Genomic DNA, 23391 nt, shown 5'->3' with positions numbered 1-23391 from the left:
TCTCCTGACATACTCTGTGCTGCTGTCCCACCCCTAGGGGTGTCTAACCCCCATAGAGTTTGTTTGCAGATTGTAACTCAGATGTGTACCAAGTTTAGTGTAAATTGCTCCAGGCCAGGCTTGCCTACCCTCCCGCATTCAGCGGGAGGCTCACGATTTTTACATGAGCCTCCCGCTGCCCCGCATACATTGTCAGCCCTCCCGGTTTTTAACTCTTCATCCCAGTGAATCCGGACTGCGCATGAGCGATTCCGGAAATGCGGGGGGCGGGGCCTGCGCCGGAAATGCAGACTGTGTGCTTTGAGAGTCCTGGTCACTGCCCTAGTGCCCTGTACCAGAGTCAGGCAGTCTGACCAGCAGCAGGGTGTAAATCAGCACAGCAGCCACCAGTGAAGCACATGACCCGGCAGCCAGGGGCTCTGCATCGCTGTGGCTGGCCCCGCCCACCACAGTAGGCTTCCTGTAACAGCCCAACTTCCCTGCTGCTGGATGTGGCTGCTCTGTGCTACCTCCCACACCACACTGTCCCAGGGCTGCCACCTGACCCTGCTCTTCACAGGTGGGAGCAACAAACCAGGCAGGTACAGTGTCTACTGGGGGTTATTGGGGGTAGGGGGACTATGTACAATGTAATGTGCTACCATGGGGGGGAGGGGTGTTGTATTGTGCTACTGTGTGTAATATGGGGGGTGTAATGTAATGTGCTACTGTGTGTAATATGGGGGGTGTAATGTATTGTGCTGCTGTGTGTAATGTAATGTGCTACTGTGTTTAGTATGGGGGAGTGTAAAATGTAATGTGCTACTGTGTGTAATATGGGTGTGTGTGTGTGTGTAATGTAATGTAATGTTGTACTGTGTGTAATATGGGCAGTGATCGCAAAAACGCGCTACAGCGCGTATTTGACCCCAAAAATGACAGTGAGGACCCGAAAATTAAAACCCGTTGGGTCCCTCAGGATGCACTCTGGCCAGCAGCGCTGTCCATGTCCTGTGCGAGTCTGTCAGTTTCACTTTGTCAGCAGAGAAAGGGGAGGAGACTATATGGAGAGTGTGATCTCCTGCTCTCCCCTTCTGCTTCACCGTACCCCGATCATCCTATGAAAGGTAAGGTATGCTTAGGCAACGGAGGGGAGTGTGGTACGGTGCGTTGTCACTCACCAGCAGCAGCGCGGTGCAGGGATGGGGGAGAGCGGAGGAGTGTCACGAGTAGCGGGGGGAGGTGCAGGGATGGGAGTGCGGTGGACTAAAACTCACTAGCGGAGGGGAGGTGCGGTGCAGGGATGGGGGAGTGCGAAGGAGTGTCACCGACTAGCAGGGTAGGTGCGGTGCAGGGATGGGGGAGTGCTGTGGGTGCGGCAGCGGGGGGACGGCGTGGTGCTGTGCATTGGGGGTGGGGATTGCGAGTGCCTTTACTGGTTTAGTCATTCAGCTGCTACAATGCGGGGGGCGGGGCTGACAGTCTAGGATGAAATGTGGAAACCTCCTGTGTATATAGGGTCATGGTGTGTTTGACTGAATAACACAGAACAAAAATGTATAAACCCATGGCAACCCTAAGGACTCTGGGATGAAGAGGCTGCTGCCAGATTACACACAGCATTCTGGCTGTTCTAGCAGCACTGGATAGAGCCCCTCGCTGCCACTATCAATGTCAGGTCTGAGGATGGTGGGCTATAACTACAGCAGGTGAGGGGGCTCATCAGTACACAGAAAAATCATCTTGCGTGCTACAGTTGGGGAAGGGGATGGGGGGGGGGATTTAATGGGTAGACAATCCGCCTCTGCAGAATACTAACTGCGGAGTAAGCAGCATGCTGGAGTCATGCCCACAGAAGATGCCAGCAGTAGGTGGCGGGACAGGAGGCGGCTGAGGGTGGCATGGGCAGGAATACGACAAGAGAACCCTGGAGAAGAGTAGGGGGCAGTTTCTGCAGGACAAAGCCTGTCCCCTTCATTCCCTGTTCCCACAATGCTGCAATCTTTCCCCTGTAACCTGCCGCACCTCCCCGAAATGAAATGTTATCAGACTGCCAATCAAATGCCGGCCTGCATCCTGTGCCACAGGACCTGCTCGCTCACATGCAGAACAGGTCCTACACATTAGCAAAGTACTAAAATCAGTACTTTGCACTGATGGTCTCAGGTGCGACCGCACATGACTGACCCTCTATATTATAATCTGCTCCTCATGTTCTGAGGACTAGGCTCGACCGCTTCTTACCCTCCACCTTGTCACCACCAATTTAAATTTGTTCCCCTCTTTCACACTACCCTGCCTGCACCCTCATTCTACCCTGTTTGAGTTCCATAGGACAGAGGAGCTGAGAAGGTATCTGGAGGGATGTTGCTAATGTTAATGTGTAGTGTACTGTAGTAAATTAGTGCAGCGTATAGGGAGGGAGATATAGTGATGTAGTGCAGCGCATGGGGGGGATGTAGTGTAGTGATGTAGTTCAGCATATGGGGGGATGTAGTGTATGTTGTGCGGCATGTAGGGGGATGTATTAAGTAATGTAGTGTAGTGATGTACGGCAGGGTATAGGAAGGGTGTAGTGCAAAAATGGAGTGTAGTGATGTAGTGCAAGTTATATATATATAGGGTGATGTAACGTAGTAGTATAGCATATTATAAGGGGACTATAGTGCAGGGATGTAGTTTGTAGGGGGGGGGGGGATGTAGTGCCGCAATGTGTAGTGGGAAACGTGCTACCGTGGAGGGAGAACAGCCAAGGGCACACAGTGCATGAACGTACTGTCTTGCTAATCTTTAGCATGTGTGGGGGGAGGCGTATGAGTGGGGGACCCAAAGCATATTTTTTAACCTGGGTCCACCACTCACTAGTTCCACCACTGTTTATATGTGCAATGTCTGAGGGCATGTGGGGGATCTGATGGGAATTTTAGGTGTATGTAGAATGATCTAATTCCATGTAAGGTGGTCTGAGGGACATTAAAGGACACATATAGAGGTTTAAGTGTATTTAAAGGGTATGTTTAGAGGTCTGATGCCCATTTAATAGATTTAGTTTCAATAAAATTTGATGTGACCCAAAAATAATGAAGTGGGACTCCAAATTTTATAAATGATGGGTCCCTGGGACCCACATAATTTCTGTCCCTGCGCGATCACTGATGGGCTGTGTGTGTAATGCAATGTTCTACTGTGAGTAATATGGGTGTGTGTGTAATGTGCTACTGTGTAATATGGGGGGTGTAATATGCTACTGTGTGTAATAGGGGTGTGTGTAATGTAATGTTGCATTGTGTGTAATATGGGGGGTGTAATGTAATGTGCTACTGTGTGTAATATGTGTGGGGGGGGGTGTAATGTGCTACTGTGTGTAGTATGGGTGTGTGTAATGTAATTTGCTGCTGTGTGTAATATGGGGCTGGTGTAATGTAATGCGCTACTGTGTGTAATATGGGGCTGGTGTAATGTAATGCGCTACTGTGTGTAATATGGGGCTGGTGTAATGTAATGTGCTACTGTGTGTAATATGGGGGGTGTAAAATGTAATGTGCTACTGTATGTAATATGGGGGGGGTGTAATGTAATGTGTGTAAGAGGCTACCTGGTGTAATGTGTGTGTAAGAGGCTACCTGACGTAGTCTACCTGGTGTAATGTGTGTAAGAGGCTACCTGGCGTAATGTGTGTAAGAGGCTACCTGGCGTAGGCTACCTGGTGTAATGTGTATAAGGGGTACTACTGTGTGGTGTAATGTGGCAAAAGTACAATACTGTGCAGGGTAATGTAATGCGAATTATGTGGTCATGCCCCTTTCCCATGAAGCCACGCCCATATAATTTTGATGCGCGCCTTTGGCACACCAATTTTTTTTCCGGCACAGGGCACCAAAATGTCTAGCTACGGCTCTGGCTGTGTGTATAATGTAGTAGATTACGGTGCTGTGTGTACTGGGTGTGATGTGTGTGTGTGTGTGTATATGTGTATATATATATATATATATATATATATATATATATATATATATATATAATTTAAAATCACACAATCGCACACCAGTGTATATACTGTAGGTTCTCTATTTGTCAGTCTCCTCACAAGTGTACAGTACACGCTAACTTAATATATAGTGCTTTTAGTACTATAGTTTTCATCAGGACACACCCCTGAGTGGCAATAAATACTCTCATAGGTGGTCCTAGACATGCATGGCCCGATACCCACCTCCACCAACGGAAAGCGCTGCGTATTCTGCTGCCGCCTGAAATCTCCCTGAAAGTGGTTTTCAAAAGTAGGCAAGTATGCTCCAGGCCTTCCACAGTTATGCTGTCTGCTGACATACTCTGTTTTGCTGCACCACCCCTAGGGGTGCTAGGGGTGTCTGACCCGCACAGTGTTTGTTTCCACAGTGAAAGTCATATGTGTACCAAGTTTGTTGTAAATTGCTGCAGGCATTCCAGAGTTATGCTGTCTGCTAAAATACTCAGTGCTGCTGCCTCACCCCTAGGGTGTCTTCCTCCCACAGTGTTTGTTCCCAGATTGTAAGTCATATGTGTACCAAGTTTTGAGTACATTGCTCCAGCAATTCCGGAGTTATGCTGTCTCCTGTTACACTCTGTGCTGCTGTCTGCCCCCCTAGGGGTGCTAGGGATTTCTAATCATACTTGCCGACATTCTGGCTGCTCTCTGCGGGAGAGAGCAGCCAGGTCGGCTCAGCAGGGGGGGCAGGGGAGGGCTGTGACGTGGGGAGGAGGTGGACCGGAGGCGGGACGGGGGTGGGGCAGGGGCGGGATGGGGGTGGAGTTACCGTGTCACATCATTTAAGCCACGCCCCCGCTCTGTAATGCTGCGATCACCGGCATTACAACTGCAGGGGGCGTGGCTATGATGACGCGATTCAGCAAGAAACGCGTCATCAACTGCCCAGACCGCCCACTTTACACACTAAGTGGGCGGACGGGCAGGGGGACCCCTGATTCCGGGAGACTTGCCTGCTATTCCGGGGGGCCGTATGGCAAGTATGTTTCTAATTGTTTTAGTTGCCCCCGCCGTGTTTTAATACACTCGTATGTAAAATGTCACGATCGTCGCTTATAAACTGTGGATTTGTATAGAAAGACAGAAGGACGGATTTTCACTTTTATGTAGTAGATACACTTAGAGCAGGCATGTCCAAACTGCAGCCCTCCAGCTGTTGTGAAACTATATATCCCAGCATGCCCTGACAGAGTTTTGTCGTCAGAGAATACTAAAGCTGTGTCAGGGCATGCTGGGATATGTAGTTTCTCAAAAGCTGGAGGGCCGCAGTTTGGACATGCCTGACTTAGAGTTTACTTTGATATGTGACTGTCATACTTGGCATCATTTTATAACAAGTTCCAGGGATGCTTGGTGGCTGAGCCCTGTGCATGGTGGAATGTCATGTGCGGATCTGTCTAGGAGGACCTTTGTGCACTACAACTCCCATCATGTCATGTTTACTGGACTTCATTATAATGTGATGATTTGTTTTGAATTCATGTTAATTACTCATGTTCCATACATTTTCATTTATACCACTTAATGTGCACATAACACAGTGTTTATAGGGCCTAATTCAGACCTGATCGATCGCTAGCGTTTTTTGCAGCGCAGCCATCAGGTCAGAACTGCGCATGCGTATGCACCGCAATGTGCAGGCATGTCGCGCAGGTACAAAGCGGTTCGTTGCTCTGCGATGGTTTTGTGCAAAGAATCCATTTGCATGGGCGATCGCAAGGAGATTGACAGGAAGAAGGCATTTGTGGGTGTCAACTGACCGTTTTCTGGGAGTGGTTGGATAAACGCAGGCGTTCCCAAGCGTTTGCAGGGCGGGTGTCTGACGTGAATTCTGGTCCCGGACAGGTTGAAGTGATCGCAGCGGCTGAGTAAGTCCTGGGCTACTCAGAAACTGCACAAAATCTTTTGTACCGCTCGGCTGCACATGCGATCGCACACTTGCACAGCTAAAATACACTCCCCGGTGGGCGGCGACTATGTGAACGCAGGACTGCAAAAAACAGCTAGCGAGCAATCAGGTGTGAATTGGCCCCATAGATCCTCCGGAAACCCCATGGGGCTGTTTTACTGGTCCATGTCAGGTTTGGCCATCCAAGTGTGAGGTCAAATTGATGAATAATCCTGGGCCGCAGCTCCTGAGGCGGGATGGGCCTGCATGTGGCCAGCTGTACAGTGGAGACATCGGATAACAGCCCATGTCCTCTCATACTTTACAGTGTTTAGTTGCAAAATTGGTGGTGGTGGGTGTTTGGTAGGCTAAAGCACTGGGGCTCGTTACAAATACTGGAGTCTATTTACTAAGCCTTGGAGAGAGATAAAGTGGACGGAGGAGATATGTACCAGCCAATCAGCTGCTAACTGTCATATTATAGGCTGGGTTTGAAAAATGATAGGAGCTGTTTGGCTGGTACTTTTTCTCCATCCACTTTATCTATCTCCAATGCTTAGTACATAGACCCCATTGTATGCAGTGGATGTGGGGGTGATGAAATGGTTAAAAAATAGATACTTTTTGCTGGTGAACTACAGGGCCCAGATATCACACACTTACCAAGTTCTTGGCTGCCAGTTGGGAGGGGTATGGCGCAACCATGTGAGCAGTGCAGGGGCATGACAGCAGAATCGCATCATCAAGGCACAGTATATAAAGCCACGATTACATCATTGTAAAGCGGGGGAAGGGGCCATGATGATGGGATTCAGCAGGAATAGCGTCATCAGCTCGCCTGGACTGGTCACTTCACACGGGAAGTGGGCATCAGAGTGTGGAACTGAGGCATTACTGAATATATGCCTACACCTTGGTGCCCGCTATCCTGGAGTCTCCAAGACATTGCGGGAGAATAGGCAAGTACCATATGCTCTATCATGCGTTGGGATCGTGTAACCGGCGGTTGGGATTCCAGCGGTCAGCATCCTGATACTATAGATGCAAGGAGTGCAGCTGCTATGGGGCCCAGAGCTGAGAGGGGCCACCCTCCCTGTTACAGTTACATGTGTTATATACAGGGTGTAGCTACCATAGGTGCAGGGAGTGCAGCTGCTATGGGGCCCAGTGCTGAGAAGGGCACCTTCCCTGTCACAGTTACACGTGTTATATACAAGGGTGTAGCTACCATAGGTGCGAGGACTGCAGCTGCTATGGGGCCCAGAGCTGAGAGGGGCCACCCTCCCTGTTACAGTTACATGTGTTATATACAAGGGTGTAGCTACCATAGGTGCAGGGAGTGCAGCTGCTATGGGACCCAGAGCTGAGAGGGGCCACCCTCCCTGTCACAGTTACATGTGTTATATACAGGGTGTAGCTACCATAGGTGCAGGGAGTGCAGCTGCTATGGGGCCCAGAGCTGAGAGGGGCCACCCTCCCTGTTACAGTTACATGTGTTATATACAAGGGTGTAGCTACCATAGGTGCAGGGAGTGCAGCTGCTATGGGGCCCAGAGCTGAGAGGGGCCACCCTCCCTGTTACAGTTACATGTGTTATATACAAGGGTGTAGCTACCATAGGTGCAGGGAGTGCAGCTGCTATGGGGCCCAGAGCTGAGAGGGGCAACCATCCCTGTCACAGTTACATGTGTTATATACAGGGTGTAGCTACCATAGGTGCAGGGAGTGCAGCTGCTATGGGACCCAGTGCTGAGAGGGGCACCTTCCCTGTCACAGTTACACGTGTTATATACAAGGGTGTAGCTACCATAGGTGCGAGGACTGCAGCTGCTATGGGGCCCAGAGCTGAGAGGGGCCACCCCTCTGTTACAGTTACATGTGTTATATACAAGGACGTGGCTACCATAGGTGCAGGGAGTCCAGCTACCAGGGGCGGATTGGCCAACCAGGACACCATGACAGATTTCTATGGGCTGGTCCCATATCACCCTCAGCCAGGCCGATTCACACTCAGTCTGGGCTGGCTCACACTGCTTCCAGTACTTGTGGTTCATTGGAATGCAATCCGGAAGTTAGGCTAGCGGGCACTTCCAGGTGCCGCTAGCCGTGAAAAGTGGTGATGCTGTTTAACCAATGGGGGACCTTGAGAAAGTTAACCAGCCCAGCAGCATTCTCTCCCTGGCCCCAGGCAAAGGTCTTTTCAATGAGCCCGGCCCAGAAGCAGCAGCAAAGCGATGGTCGGAGCCAGGTTCACTATACCCGCTGCCACCCCAGCTCCCGCACTCTCACTGAACTGGCGAGAGCGGCGACTGAGCACTGAAGGGGACCCGGCAGAGAGGTTATTTTTTATTACATTATTTGCATTATCATGTTAGTGTAAGGGTTAAGGCGTCCCCGGTCACAGTGTATGGTTTGCGGACTGGACAGGAGCAGGATGTTCCTTGTTCTCAGGATGCCAGCTGACCAGGCAGCCCTATAGCTGCCCAATGTCTGTCCATGGTGATGGGCCTATTTATGCGGTGTCTACGTATGTAATGCGGTGTCTACGTATGTAATGCGATGGCTACGTATGTAATGCGGTGGCTATGTATGTAATGTGGTGCTAGTCATATAGGTGGTCATTCCGAGTTGTTCGTTCGCTGCCGTTTTTCGCAGTGCTGTGATTAGGTGAAAAATGTGCATGCGCATGGTACGCAGCGCGCATGCGCTTAGTTATTTAACACAAAACTTAGTAGTTTTGCTGTTGCTCGAGCGGCGCTTTTCAGTCGCACTGCTGATCGGTGAATGATTGACAGGAAAGGGCGTTTCTGGGTGGTAACTGAGCGTTTTACGGGAATGTGCTAAAAAACGCAGGCGTGCCAGGGAAAAACGCAGGAGTGGCTGGAGAAACGGGGGAGTGGCTGGACGAACGCAGGGCGTGTTTGTGACGTCAAACCAGGAACTAAACGGACTGCGGTGATCGCAATCTAGGAGTAGGTCTGGAGCTACTCAGAAACTGCAAGGAAATATTTAATAGCAATTCTGCTAACCTTTTGTTCGCAATTCTGCTATGCTAAGATACACTCCCAGAGGGCGGCGGCCTAGCGTGTGCAATGCTGCTAAAAGCAGCTAGCGAGTGAACAACTCGGAATGAGGGCCCTAATCAGGGCCGGTGCAAGGTTACTCGGCACCCTAGGCAAAACTTCTGCCTACTGCCCCCCCAAGACCATCAATTACCCACTGCCCAGTCAGCAGCGTGTGTGTGTCAGGCTACGGGGCAGCGTGTCAGTGTCAGGCTATGGGGCACTGTGTGTGTGTCAGGCTATGGGGCACTGTGTGTGTCAGGCTATGGGGCAGCGTGTGTGTCAGGCTATAGGGCAGCGTGTGTGTCAGGCTATAGGGCAGCGTGTGTGTCAGGCTATGGGGCAGTGTGTGAGTGTCAGGCTATGGGACAGCGTGTGTGTGTCAGGCTACGGGGCAGCGTGTGTGTGTCAGGATACGGGGCAGCGTGTGAGTGTCAGGCTATGGGGCAGCATGTAAGTGTCAGGATACGGGGCAGCGTGTGTGTGTCAGGCTACGGGGCAGCGTGTGTGTGTCAGGCTACAGGGCAGCGTGTGTGTGTCAGGCTATGGGGCAGCGTGTGAGTCAGGCTATGGGGCAGCGTGTGAGTGTCAGGCTATGGGGCAGCGTGTGTGTGTCATGCTGTGGGGCAGCGTTTGTGTGTCAGGATACGGGGCAGCGTGTGTGTTAGGATATGGGGCAGCGTGTGAGTGTCAGGCTATGGGACAGCGTGTGTGTGTCAGGCTATGGGGCAGCGTGTGTGTGTGTCTGGCTATGGGGCAGCATGTGTGTGTCAGGCTATGGGGGAGTGTGTGAGACGTCCTCCTAGTACTCTCCTGGCCCTGGGTGCTCCTGATCGAGGGGGGGAGCTGGTAATAAGCTGAAGGAAGGGGGGGCAGCAACATGTTGCAGCCCAATTGCGGGGGGGGGGGGGGGCTTGGGGAGAAGAGATGAACCTAGGGACAAGATGCGGGGGGGGGGGGGGGGGCAGCAGGAGCCCAATAGCTGTGGGGGAAGCTGGTAACAAGATGAAGGAAAGGGGGGGGCGGCAACATGTGGGAGCCCAATTGCGGGGGGGGGGGGGGGAGAATAGATGATCCTAGGGACAAGATGCGGGGGTGGGTCGGCATCGGGAGCACAATAGCTGTGGGGGGAGCTGGTAACAAGATGCAGGAGGGGGGAACTCGGGGAGGCAGCAGCAGGTACCATTCAGTGAGCGTCAGATGCGAGAGCGAGTCGCGAGATTGCATGGAGGGCCGAGGGGGGGTGCACGGATAAGAAGCTGCAGACGATCGTAGGGGGGAGGCGGCGCAGGAGCGGTAACACGATGCGGCAGCGGAGCGGACCAGGTCAGCGGGTGACTGGTCTGCTTCATGTGCCCAAATGCAGAGGAGATGGGGGGGGGGGGGGGCGGACGCCGGAGCGGCCATCATGGCGCGGGAGACCATCGCGGGGGGGAGCGGCAGTGATAGCTGCTCATAAAGATAATGTGGGACGGACCCCGGACTCAGGAGCACATACATGCGGCGGGCGGCAGCAGCCTGAATATAACATTACATTACACTATGCGGGCTATCGCAGAGGTGGGGGGGGCGGCACGGCAGGGTTGCAGAACTTGCAGAATGAATTAGGGACTCACACAGTCAGTCATGTCACTCACGTTGAAGAAAGACAGACGCCCACGAGCTGCTCCTCTGTGTCTTAAAGAAAAGGAGGAGTTTGGCTGGACTGAGGCGAGGCACATGGTAAAGAAAGTGCTCTCTTTAATTCACTGTGCGGTGCCGCCCTCCAGTGGTCGCCGCCCATAGGCAGCTGCCTAAAGCTGCCTAGTGGTAGCGCCGGCCCTGGCCCTAATGCGGTGCAAACATGTAATGTGGTGCTATACGCGTATGTGGTGCTGTACGTGTAATGCAGTGCTATTTGTATAATGTGGTGCTATTCATGTAATAATGTGGTGCTATGTATGTAATATGGTGGCTATGTATGTAATATGGTGGCTATGTATGTAATATGGTGGCTATGTATGTAATCAGGGGCGATTGGCCACTGGGACAGATTCTGCTGCGCTGGTCCCCTGTGTCTGTGTTTCACTACTTGTGTGTGCTCCCTCCCTGTACTGTGCTGTATGTAGTGTGTGTGCTCCCTCCCTGTACTGTGCTGTATGTAGTGTGTGCTCCCTCCCTGTACTGTGCTGTATGTAGTGTGTGCTCCCCCTCCCTGTACTGTGCTGTATGTAGTGTGTGCTCCCTCCCTGTACTGTGCTGTATGTAGTGTGTGCTCCTCCTCCCTGTACTTTGAAACATATACGGTTAAAAAAAGGGGTTTGTAGAATGAAAAATCAATAAAATCAGAAGTAGATTAAAGGCATGACAGCAGCATCAGTAGACACTGAAAGTGGGCATATCAGTCCTATATTCAGACATACAGATGTGCATCAGGGAAGGGTATTGTAGCAGCATATGCATAAAGCGGGTCATTCCGAGTTGATCGCTCGCTGCCGATTTTCGCAGCCCTGCGATCAGGTAAAAAAACGGCAAAACTGTGCATGATTATGTGCCGCAATGCGCACGTGCGTCGTACAGGTACAAAGAGCATCGCTGTTGTGCAATGCTTTTAACAGCTAATCCATTTGCACAGCCAATCGCAAGGAGATTGACAGGAAGTGGGCATTTGTGGGTGGCAACTGACCGTTTTCTGGGAGTGTTTGGGAAAACGCAGGCGTGTCCAGGCGTTTGCAGGGCGGGTATCTGACGTCAATTCCAGGACCTCCGTCGCTAGAATCATCGCACAGGATAAGTAACTACAGGGCTGGTCTTGTTTTGCGCAAAATGTGTTCATGTCGCTCGGCTGCACATGCGATCGCACACTTGCAAAGCGAAAATACACTCCCCCGTGGGTGACGACAATGCGTTTGCATGACTGCTAAAAGTAGCTAGCGAGCGATCAACTCGGAATGAGGGCCACAGTCACAGGTAAACATTAGCATAACGTAAAGCAAAGGAGGCCCCAACTGTGTCTATCTCAGAATCAGGACCTTTGAGGAGTGACCCCGCCCTCTTGACTGGCCCCTCCCCCTCAACAGACTCCTCCACCCATAAGGGCTGCTTCCATAAATTTTGTGGGCTGATGTTCGATCCCAATCTGCCCCTGGCAGCTACTATGGGGCCCAGAGCTGAGAAAGGCCACCTTCCCTGTCACAGTAACATGTGTTATATATAGGGGTGTAGCTATCATAGGTACTGTGACTGCCTACCAGGGCAATGCCTCACCTACTGGTGTGATCTCCACCTCCTGTGACTAGTGATGTGCACCGGAAATTTTTCGGGTTTTGGTTTTGGATTCGGGTCCGTAGCCGTGTTTTGGATTCGGACGCGTTTTGGCAAAACCTCCCTGAAAATTTTTCGGGTGTTTTTTTATAAAAAAACCCTCAAAAACAGCTTACATCATAGAATTTGGGGGTCATTTTGATACCGTAGTATTATTAACCTCAATAACATAATTTCCACTCATTTTCAGTCTATTCTGAACACCTCACACCTCACAATATTATTTTTAGTCCTAAAATTTGCACCGAGGTCGCTGGATGGCTAAGCTAAGCGACACAAGTGGCCGACACAAACACCTGGCCCATCTAGGAGTGGCACTGCAGTGTCAGGCAGGATGGCAGTTCAAAAAAATAGTCCCCAAACAGCACATGATGCAAAGAAAAAAAGAGGTGCACCAAGGTTGCTGGATGGCTAAGCTAAGCGACACAAGTGGCCGACACAAACACCTGGCCCAACTAGGAGTGGCACTGCAGTGTCAGGCAGGATGGCACTTCAAAAAAATTGTCCCCAAACAGCACATGATGCAAAGAAAAAAAGCGGTGCACCAAGGTCGCTGGTGTGACTAAGCAAAGCGACACAAGTGGCCGACACAAACACCTGGCCCATCTAGGAGTGGCACTGCAGTGTCAGGCAGGATGGCACTTCAAAAATATTGTCCCCAAACAGCACATGATGCAAAGAAAAATGAAAGAAAAAAGAGGTGCAAGATGGAATTGTCCTTGGGCCCTCCCACCCACCCTTATTTTGTATAAACAGGACATGCACACTTTAACGAACCCATCATTTCAGCGACAGGGTCTGCCACACGACTGTGACTGAAATGACTGGTTGGTTTGGGCCCCACCAAAAAAGAAGCAATCAATCTCTCCTTGCACAAACTGGCTCTACAGAGGCAAGATGTCCACCTCATTATCATCCTCCGATTCCTCACCCCTTTCACTATGTACATCCCCCTCCTCACAGATTATTAATTCGTCCCCACTGGAATCCACCATCTCAGGTCCCTGTGTACTTTCTGGAGGCAATTGCTGGTGAATGTCTCCACGGAGGAATTGATTATAATTCATTTTGATGAACATCATCTTCTCCACATTTTCTGGAAGTAACCTCGTACGCTGATTGCTGACAAGGTGAGCGGCTGCACTAAATACTCTTTCGGAGTACACACTGGAGGGTGGGCAACTTAGGTAAAATACTGCCAGTTTGTGCAAGGGCCTCCAAATTGCCTCTTTTTCCTGCCAGTATACGTACGGACTGTCTGACGTGCCTACTTGGATGCGGTCACTCATATAATCCTCCACCATTCTTTCAATGGTGACAGAATCATATGCAGTGACAGTAGACGACATGTCAGTAATCGTTGCCAGGTCCTTCAGTCCGGACCAGATGTCAGCACTCGCTCCAGACTGCCCTGCATCACCGCCAGCAGGTGGGCTCGGAATTCTTAGCCTTTTCCTCGCACCCCCAGTTGCGGGAGAATGTGAAGGAGGAGCTGTTGACGGGTCACGTTCCGCTTGACTTGACAATTTTCTCACCAGCAGGTCTTTGAACCTCTGCAGACTTGTGTCTGCCGGAAAGAGAGATACAACGTAGGTTTTAAATCTAGGATCGTGCACGGTGGCCAAAATGTAGTGCTCTGATTTCAACAGATTGACCACCCGTGAATCCTGGTTAAGCGAATTAAGGGCTCCATCCACAAGTCCCACATGCCTAGCGGAATCGCTCTGTTTTAGCTCCTCCTTCAATGTCTCCAGCTTCTTCTGCAAAAGCCTGATGAGGGGAATGACCTGACTCAGGCTGGCAGTGTCTGAACTGACTTCACGTGTGGCAAGTTCAAAGGGTTGCAGAACCTTGCACAACGTTGAAATCATTCTCCACTGCGCTTGAGTCAGATGCATTCCCCCTCCTTTGCCTATATCGTGGGCAGATGTATAGGCTTGAATGGCCTTTTGCTGCTCCTCCATCCTCTGAAGCATATAGAGGGTTGAATTCCACCTCGTTACCACCTCTTGCTTCAGATGATGGCAGGGCAGGTTCAGGACTGTTTGGTGGTACTCCAGTCTTCGGCACGCGGTGGCTGAATGCCGAAAGTGGCCCGCAATTCTTCGGGCCACCGACAGCATCTCTTGCACGCCCCTGTCGTTTTTGAAATAATTCTGCACCACCAAATTCAAGGTATGTGCAAAACATGGGACGTGCTGGAATTTGCCCAGCTGTAATGCACGCACAATATTGGTGGCGTTGTCCGATGTCACAAATCCCCAGGAGAGTCCAATTGGGGTAAGCCATTCTGCGATGATGTTCCTCAGTTTCCGTAAGAGGTTGTCAGCTGTGTGCCTCTTATGGAAAGCGGTGATACAAAGCGTAGCCTGCCTAGGAACGAGTTGGCGTTTAGGAGATGCTGCTACTGGTGCCGCCGCTGCTGTTCTTGCTGCGGGAGGCAATACATCTACCCAGTGGGCTGTCACAGTCATATAGTCCTGAGTCTGCCCTGCTCCACTTGTCCACATGTCCGTGGTTAAATGGACATTGGGTACAACTGCATTTTTTAGGACACTGGTGACTCTTTTTCTGACGTCTGTGGACATTTTCGGTATCGCCTGCCTAGAGAAATGGAACCTAGATGGTATTTGGTACCAAGGACACAGTACCTCAATCAAGTCTCTAGTTGCCTCTGAATTAACGGTGGATACCGGAACCACGTTTCTCACCACCCAGGCTGACAAGACCTGAGTTATCCGCTTTGCAGCAGGATGACTGCTGTGATATTTCATCTTCCTCGCAAAGGACTGTTGGACAGTCAATTGCTTACTGAAAGTAGTACAAGTGGTCTTCCGACTTCCCCTCTGGGATGACGATCGACTTCCAGCAGCAACAACAGCAGCGCCAGCAGCAGTAGGCGTTACACTCAAGGATACATCGGAGGAATCCCAGGCAGGAGAGGACTCGTCAGACTTGCCAGTGACATGGCCTGCAGGACTATTGGCTTTCCTGTGTAAGGTGGAAATTGACACTGAGTGGTGTGGTTTGCAGGAGCTTGGTTACAAGAGGAAGGGATTTAGTGGTCAGTGGACTGCTTCCGCTGTCATCCAAAGTTTTTGAACTTGTCACTGACTTATGATGAATGCGCTGCAGGTGACGTATAAGGGAGGATTTTCCGAGGTGGTTAACGTCCTTACCCTTACTTATTACAGCTTGACAAAGGCAACACACGGCTTGACACCTGTTGTCCGCATTTGTGTTGAAATAATTCCACACCGAAGAGCTGATTTTTTTTTGTATTTTGACCAGGCATGTCAATGGCCATATTCGTCCCACGGACAACAGGTGTCTCCCCGGGTGCCTGACTTAAACAAACCACCTCACCATCAGAATCCTCCTGGTCAATTTCCTCCCCAGCGCCAGCAACACCCATATCCTCATCCTGGTGTACTTCAACAGTGACATCTTCAATTTGACTATCAGGAACTGGACTGCGGGTGCTCCTTCCAGCACTTGCAGGGGGCGTGCAAATGGTGAAAGGCGCAAGCTCTTCCCGTCCAGTGTTGGGAAGGTCAGGCATCGCAACCGACACAATTGGACTCTCCTTGGGGATTTGTGATTTTGCCAGCTTAAGTCTTTTCATTTTTCTAGTGAGAGGATGAGTGCTTCCATCCTCATGTGAATCTGAACCACTAGCCATGAACATAGGCCAGGGCCTCAGCCGTTCCTTGCCACTCCGTGTCGTAAATGGCATATTGGCAAGTTTACGCTTCTCATCAGACGCTTTCAATTTTGATTTTTGGGTCATTTTACTGAACTTTTGTTTTTTGGATTTTACATGCTCTCTACTATGACATTGGGCATCGGCCTTGGCAGACGACGTTGATGGCATTTCATCGTCTTGGCCATGACTAGTGGCAGCAGCTTCAGCACGAGGTGGACGTGGATCTTGATCTTTCCCTATTTTAACCTCCACATTTTTGTTCTCCATTTTTTAATGTGTGGAATTATATGCCAGTATCAATAGCAATGGCCTACTACTATATATACTGCGCACAACTGAAATGCACCACAGGTATGGATGGATAGTATACTTGACGACACAGAGGTAGGTAGAGCAGTGGCCTACTGTACCGAACTGCTATATATTATATACTGGTGGTCAGCAAACTGTGCAAAACTTAAATGCACCACAGGTATTGGTGGATAGTATACTTGACGACACAGAGGTAGGTACAGCAGTGGCCTACTGTACCGTAATGCTATATATTATATACTGGTGGTCAGCAAACTGTGCAAAACTGAAATGCACCACAGGTATGGATGGATAGTATACTTGACGACACAGAGGTAGGTACAGCAGTGGCCTACTGTACCGTAATGCTATATATTATATACTGGTGGTCAGCAAACTGTGCAAAACTTAAATGCACCACAGGTATGGATGGATAGTATACTTGACGACACAGAGGTAGGTACAGCAGTGGCCTACTGTACCGTAATGCTATATATTATATACTGGTGGTCAGCAAACTGTGCAAAACTTAAATGCACCACAGGTATGGATGGATAGCATACTTGACGACACAGAGGTAGGTACAGCAGTAACAAACAATACAATGGTGCGCCTTCTACTGCGCTATCCGCCAGTTTAAGATTTTAAATTAATGGTCACTTTTCACAACCATAATAAAGTCCCAAACACGAGGAGAGATAGCTTCCAACAGTTCAAATAGTTCAGGCAGAGTGGTATATTAGAGTCTATATGGATGGTAATTGATAGATGTAGGTCGTATGCAGGTACGCACCGTACTTACATGTGCGGTGTGCACGAACTGTTCATAAAGGCATCTTTCTCCTCCTTACGTGTCGTGGGTTCCCTTGCTCTTCTTTCCTTTTTTCAATCGCCGCTCATAAAACAGAGAAGGGCAGAAGGGGGGGGGTGCAAAAAACCCCGATGGTGTAATACGTTCAATGTACAATTGTCAGGATGATGTATGTGCAACTAAGAAATCGATATTATATCAGGAACATACCCAACTTACATCAAAATAAGCGGGTTGCTCATATAAAGGTATCTTTTCAAAAGTACTGATGAGAAAAGAGGGTCATGCGTACCCCAGACTCACGTTCTGCATATATCGCACAGGCACATCAAGGTTTCTTTAGTGGATTATTCCCTGTTCACCACCTTCCGTGCTGTTATCGAGGCCACAAGATGCTCGAACCCTCACAAAAGAGAAGAGTAAAGGGGTACATAGACCCCAATAGTGTAATACGTTCGATATATGGCTACCAGAAAGGTGTGCAGGAAATGAGGAGGTGATACAAGATCTGGGACGTACCAAACTTACATAGACATAAGACAAGATAATCTTATAAAGGTATCTTTCAAAAGTATTGGTAGTGTGGGGGTGATGCGTACCCCAAACTCACGTTCTACAGATGTTGTGCAGGCACGTCACAGTTTCTTTACTGGATCCCTTCCTTTTTCCTCTTCTATACTGTCGCTGAGGCCACAGGATACACAAACCCTCACAAAGGAGAAGGTTTCATGATAATGTGTCCATTTATTGTAAATAGTTAAAAAAAAATTCTAAAAAGTCCTCATAAAATTATCAAGATATCAGATGTATAATATGAGTCACCATGTATATAACAGAGGATAACAACCCAATATTGGGAGGTAGTTATAGAGAAAAAAACACAGACCTGGGGTGTGGTAACTCCGGACTCCCACACTCCAAACGGCTGTTCTCCTGGATATTGGGGTGTCCCTCCTTTACCACCAACGCGTTTCAACTAAACAGTCTTTGTCAAGACACCTCCCCACACCCCAGGTCTGTGTTTTTTTCTCTATAACTACCTCCCAATATTGGGTTGTTATCCTCTGTTATGTACATGGTGACTCATATTATACATCTGATATCTTGATAATTTTATGAGGACTTTTTAGAATTTTTTTTTAACTATTTACAATAAATGGACACATTATCATGAAACCTTCTCCTTTGTGAGGGTTTGTGTATCCTGTGGCCTCAGCGACAGTATAGAAGAGGAAAAAGGAAGGGATCCAGTAAAGAAACTGTGACGTGCCTGCACAACATCTGTAGAACGTGAGTTTGGGGTACGCATCACCCCCACACTACCAATACTTTTGAAAGATACCTTTATAAGATTATCTTGTCTTATGTCTATGTAAGTTTGGTACGTCCCAGATCTTGTATCACCTCCTCATTTCCTGCACACCTTTCTGGTAGCCATATATCGAACGTATTACACTATTGGGGTCTATGTACCCCTTTACTCTTCTCTTTTGTGAGGGTTCGAGCATCTTGTGGCCTCGATAACAGCACGGAAGGTGGTGAACAGGGAATAATCCACTAAAGAAACCTTGATGTGCCTGTGCGATATATGCAGAACGTGAGTCTGGGGTACGCATGACCCTCTTTTCTCATCAGTACTTTTGAAAAGATACCTTTATATGAGCAACCCGCTTATTTTGATGTAATTTGGGTATGTTCCTGACATAATATCGATTTCTTAGTTGCACATACATCATCCTGACAATTGTACATTGAACGTATTACACCATCTGGGTTTTTTTGCACCCCCCCCTTCTGCCCTTCTCTGTTTTATGAGCGGCGATTGAAAAAAGGAAAGAAGAGCAAGGGAAACCACGACACGTAAGGAGGAGAAAGATACCTTTATGAACAGTTCGTGCACACCGCACATGTAAGTACGGTGCGTACCTGCATACGACCTACATCTATCAATTACCATCCATATAGACTCTAATATACCACTCTGCCTGAACTATTTGAACTGTTGGAAGCTATCTCTCCTCGTGTTTGAGACTTTATTATGGTTGTGAAAAGTGACCATTAATTTAAAATCTTAAACTGGCGGATAGCGCAGTAGAAGGCGCACCATTGTATTGTTTGTGATTGTTCTTTTTGGAGAGAGAGTGACATCTCCTTGGACGCCTTCACCGCAGCTGTCTGTGGGCGCAGTAGATACTCACCCCTGTGTTGTGTTAGGTACAGCAGTGGCCTTCTGTACCGTACTCCTATATATTATATACTGGTGGTCAGCAAAATTATGCACTGTACTCCTACTATATACTACAATGCAGCACAGATATGGAGTGTTTTTCAGGCAGACAACGTATACTGGTGGTCACTGGTCAGCAAAACTCTGCACTGTACTCCTCCTATATATTATACTGGTGGTCCCCAGTCCCCACAATAAAGCAGTGTGAGCACATATATATGCAGCACACTGAGCACAGATATGGAGTGTTTTTCAGGCAGACAACGTATACTGGTGGTCACTGTCAGCAAAACTCTGCACTGTACTCCTCCTATATAATACAGCTGCTCCCCAGTCCCCACAATTAAGCAGTGTGAGCACAGATATATGCAGCACACTGAGCACAGATAAGGAGCGTTTTTTTCAGGCAGAGAACGGATAAAACTGGTGGTCACTGATCAGCAAAACTCTGCACTGTACTCCTCCTATATTATACAGCTGCTTCCCAGTCACCACAATGAAACAATAAGCAAGCACAAATATTTGCATCAACAATAAACGGAGAGGACGCCAGCCACGTCCTCTCCCTCACATTTCCAATGCACGAGTGAAAATGGCGGCGACGCGCGGCTGCTTATATAGAATCCGAATCTCGCGAGAATCCGACAGTGGGATGATGACGTTCGGGCGCGCTCGGGTTAACCGAGCCATACGGGAGAATCCAAGTATGCCTCGGACCCGTGTAAAATGGGTGAAGTTCGGGGGGGTTCAGTTTCCGAGGAACCGAACCCGCTCATCACTACCTGTGGCACGATCCTCCTGCTGGTGCTGTGACTGCCTACCAGTGTAATGCCTCACCCACCGGTGTGATCTCCACCTCCTGTGACACGATCCTACTGCTGGTGCTGTGACTGCCTACCATGCTGCAGTAGCCTTGCTTACTACCACTGTGGGTAATGCTAACAATTTGCTTAAGCCCAATTTGTGTTGGGCCCCGCTTATAGCTACATACTCCAACCTACATGAGGCCACTTTTCATATCTTTCCAGGGCCAGTTTACGTTCCCAATCTGCCCCTGTCTGGCATGGAAGAAATGTGAATGATAAATCAATGTAAATGTACCAGGAGGTATTGACAAGCCTTTATAACATTATTTTATACTGTGAATTTCTTACCCTATTTCCAAGACAATTAATTAATTTAACTTGTTAATTACGTGAAAGAAAGACATGATATTTTCCGGGAGATGTATCAAGCCGTGGAGAGAGATAAAGTTGAGTATTTGCCCAAATAAAATGAAGCTTCTAACTACAGGTATCATTTCATGTAATGTGCTAGATAAGTGATAGAGGATGATTGGGTGGTTTGGACATCTGCACTTTATCTCTCTCCAAGGGTGGGATGTACTATAAGCCATCGCCGCCTACCGCAGCGACACTAATCGCATATGTACTAACATATGCGATTAGTTTCGCAATGCGGTATAGGAGGCCCCCCGCGATGATGTCTGCCGGGGTCTGCGGGGTTCGGCGGGGGTCAGCGGGGGTCTCTGTCACCTCCCAGACTCGGGAGGTGACCTGTGCAGGGAGTCCCCGGGCTCCTACTCCTCCCCCCTGCAGCCGGAAGGAGACAAGGCTGTGATGCGGGGGAGAAGGAGGAGTGGGGCCGCACCAGCAGCAGCTCAGGTATGCCGGGGGGAAGGAGGGGTCGTCGTGAGCGGCACGGAGCGGCGGCGGGATGCGGCGTGGGGCGGCGGTAAGAATCCCATAGGCTTCTATAGGGTATCGCCATAAAAAGATGGCGATACCCTATGAGGCGAAAACGCGGCGGTCGGGAGTTAGTACATATGAAAATGCGGTAAAACGGGGGTTTTACCACATTTTCCCTTTAGTAAATCCCGCCCCAAGGCTTGATACATCTCCCCAAGAGTGCTGTATATAAAATATATGTCTGGCTGCTATACAGCAGGCCCGGAGCACCAGCAGGACAGTAGAGTAACAGTCATATCAATAATAATTTGCGGACCCTGTGAAATTAGCACTCAGTAAAGACGGGAGACTCAGTCAATGAATACATAAAACATGTTTTAGTTTATGTTAAAATATAAAAAGTTTATTAAGTGGAATATTTAATAAATAATATTTGCGAGACATCTCCAAAAACAGTCAGTTTTGGGGGATGCCCACAAATATTAATCAGCCCCTGAATGTATGTATTAGGGACTGCAATGGATATTTGAGATATCTATTACGTTCCACCTATTTTGAACACAAAAGCAGCCACCAAAAGTTTCTACGGCAGATGGTAAACTGTGAAACTCACCAAGCTCCAGAATGCAAAGCATTTCTGAGCTTGGCCCGGGAGCTAATGCCATTTCTAAATGGCTTTTGTAGCCTGTGGGCTACATTATGCAATAATTCCCAGGAGAAGGATCCTTGGGATCCCTCTGCATTACTGTCTGCTCTCACATACGCAGTCTGACGATTGTACATGTGAACATGCGCAGCCGGGGTCTAAACCCAGAAGTAAAGTGATCGCATTAGCAATTATTTTACTTCTTATACATTGCAGGGACGGGCATGAGATTGGTACTCATTATGGCATAAAAGCCTCACCTCTGGACTCATGAAGAGTCATCCTTCAGCACTCAGGAGAGGAAAAACCCCCTTGGGGGGAAACCATGGCCTCAGGATCGCCCTTCCCTCTGGGCATTAAGAGGTGTACTAATAGAGGGGTCAGTATGCTATCGCAGCGCATGGGATCCCGGTGGTTCTCATACCGATGCCGGGATTCCAGTACAGAAAAGATCGGCAGGGGTGAGTAAGGGGTGTTCTCCCCTCTCCCCACCCCCCTAACCCTGCCTGTCTGCAATCTAAACCTAACCTCCCCCCTTTGTGCCTAAACCTCCCGCGGAGGTGCCTAATCCTAACCTCCATCCCTGCTGCCTAAACCTAACGCTCCCTTCCCCGCAGCCTAACCACTCCCTAGGGTGCCTAACCCACCCTACCCACAGCCTAACCCTAACTTCTCCCCATCCGCAGCCTAACCCTATCCTCCCCCCACCCGCAGCCTAATCCTATCACCCACCTGATGCCTAAAACTAACCCCCCGCCTGATGCCTAAACCTAACCCTCCCTTCCCCACAGCCTAACCACCCCCGGGGGTGCCTAACCCCAACCCACCCTACCCGCAGCCTAACCCTATCCTCCCCCCACCCGCAGCCTAATCCTATCACCCGCCTGATGCCAAAACCTAACCACCCGCCTGATGCCTAAACCTAACCCTCCCTTCCCCACAGCCTAACCACCCCCGGAGGTGCCTAACCCTATCCTCCCCCCACCTGCAGCCTAACCCTAACCCTGCCTGTCCGCAGTCTAACCCTTTGTGCCTAACCCTCCCGCTGAGGTGTCTAATCCTAACCTCCTTCCCTGCTGTCTAAACCTAACCCTCCCTCTCCTGCAGCCTAACCCCCCCCCCCTCTGTCCCTGCTGCCTAAACCTATCCCTCCCTCCCTCGCAGCCTAACCACTCCAGGGGGTGCCTAACCCTAACTCACCCTACTTGAAGCCTAACGCTAACCTCCCAACACACGCAGCCTAAACCTAACCCAGCGCCTGACACCTAAACCTAACCCCCTGCCTGATGCCTAAACCTAACCCTCCCTCCCCTGCAGCCTAACCACCCCCATGGGTGCCTATCCCTAACCCACCCTACCCGCAGCCTAACCCTAACCTCCCCCCGCCTGACTTCTAAACTTAATCCCCCACCTAAACCTAACCCTCCCTCCCCTGCAGCCTAACCACCCCCAGGGTTGCATAACCCTAAGCTCCCCCCACCCGCAGCCTAAACTTAACCCCCCTGCCTAACGCCTAAACCTAACCCTCCCGCCTGATGCCTAAACCTAACCCTCCCTCCCATGCAGCTTAACCTCCCCTGGGGGTGCCTATCCCACCCTATCCGCAGCCTAACCCTAACCTCCCCCCACCTGCAGCCTAACCCTAACCCCCCACCTGACACCTAAACTTAACCTCCCCGTCTGAAGCCTAACCCTCCCTCCCCAGCAGCCTAACCACCCCCCTCCCCCCCATGCGTGATGCCTAAACCTAACCCCCCTCGCCC

The 23391-nt window shown here is 49.8% G+C and overlaps 1 protein-coding gene across 1 annotated transcript in view; it reads left to right on the top strand.

Annotated features, from left to right (window-relative positions):
- The first annotated feature begins 292 nt into the window (after window positions 1-292).
- Window positions 293-23391, top strand: part of LOC134929276 (uncharacterized) — a 170519-nt gene continuing 147420 nt past the window's right edge. Inside the window, exon 1 of the mRNA XM_063924982.1 lies at window positions 293-581. The gene's annotated coding sequence lies outside the window, so the exon portion shown is untranslated. The remainder of the gene's footprint in view (window positions 582-23391) is intronic.

Source organism: Pseudophryne corroboree, chromosome 5, assembly GCF_028390025.1.
Source record: "Pseudophryne corroboree isolate aPseCor3 chromosome 5, aPseCor3.hap2, whole genome shotgun sequence".
In the NCBI taxonomy this organism is placed as follows: domain Eukaryota; kingdom Metazoa; phylum Chordata; class Amphibia; order Anura; family Myobatrachidae; genus Pseudophryne; species Pseudophryne corroboree.
The sequence above is the reverse complement of the archived record's forward strand: the minus strand, read 5'-3'. Positions and strand labels throughout refer to the sequence as shown.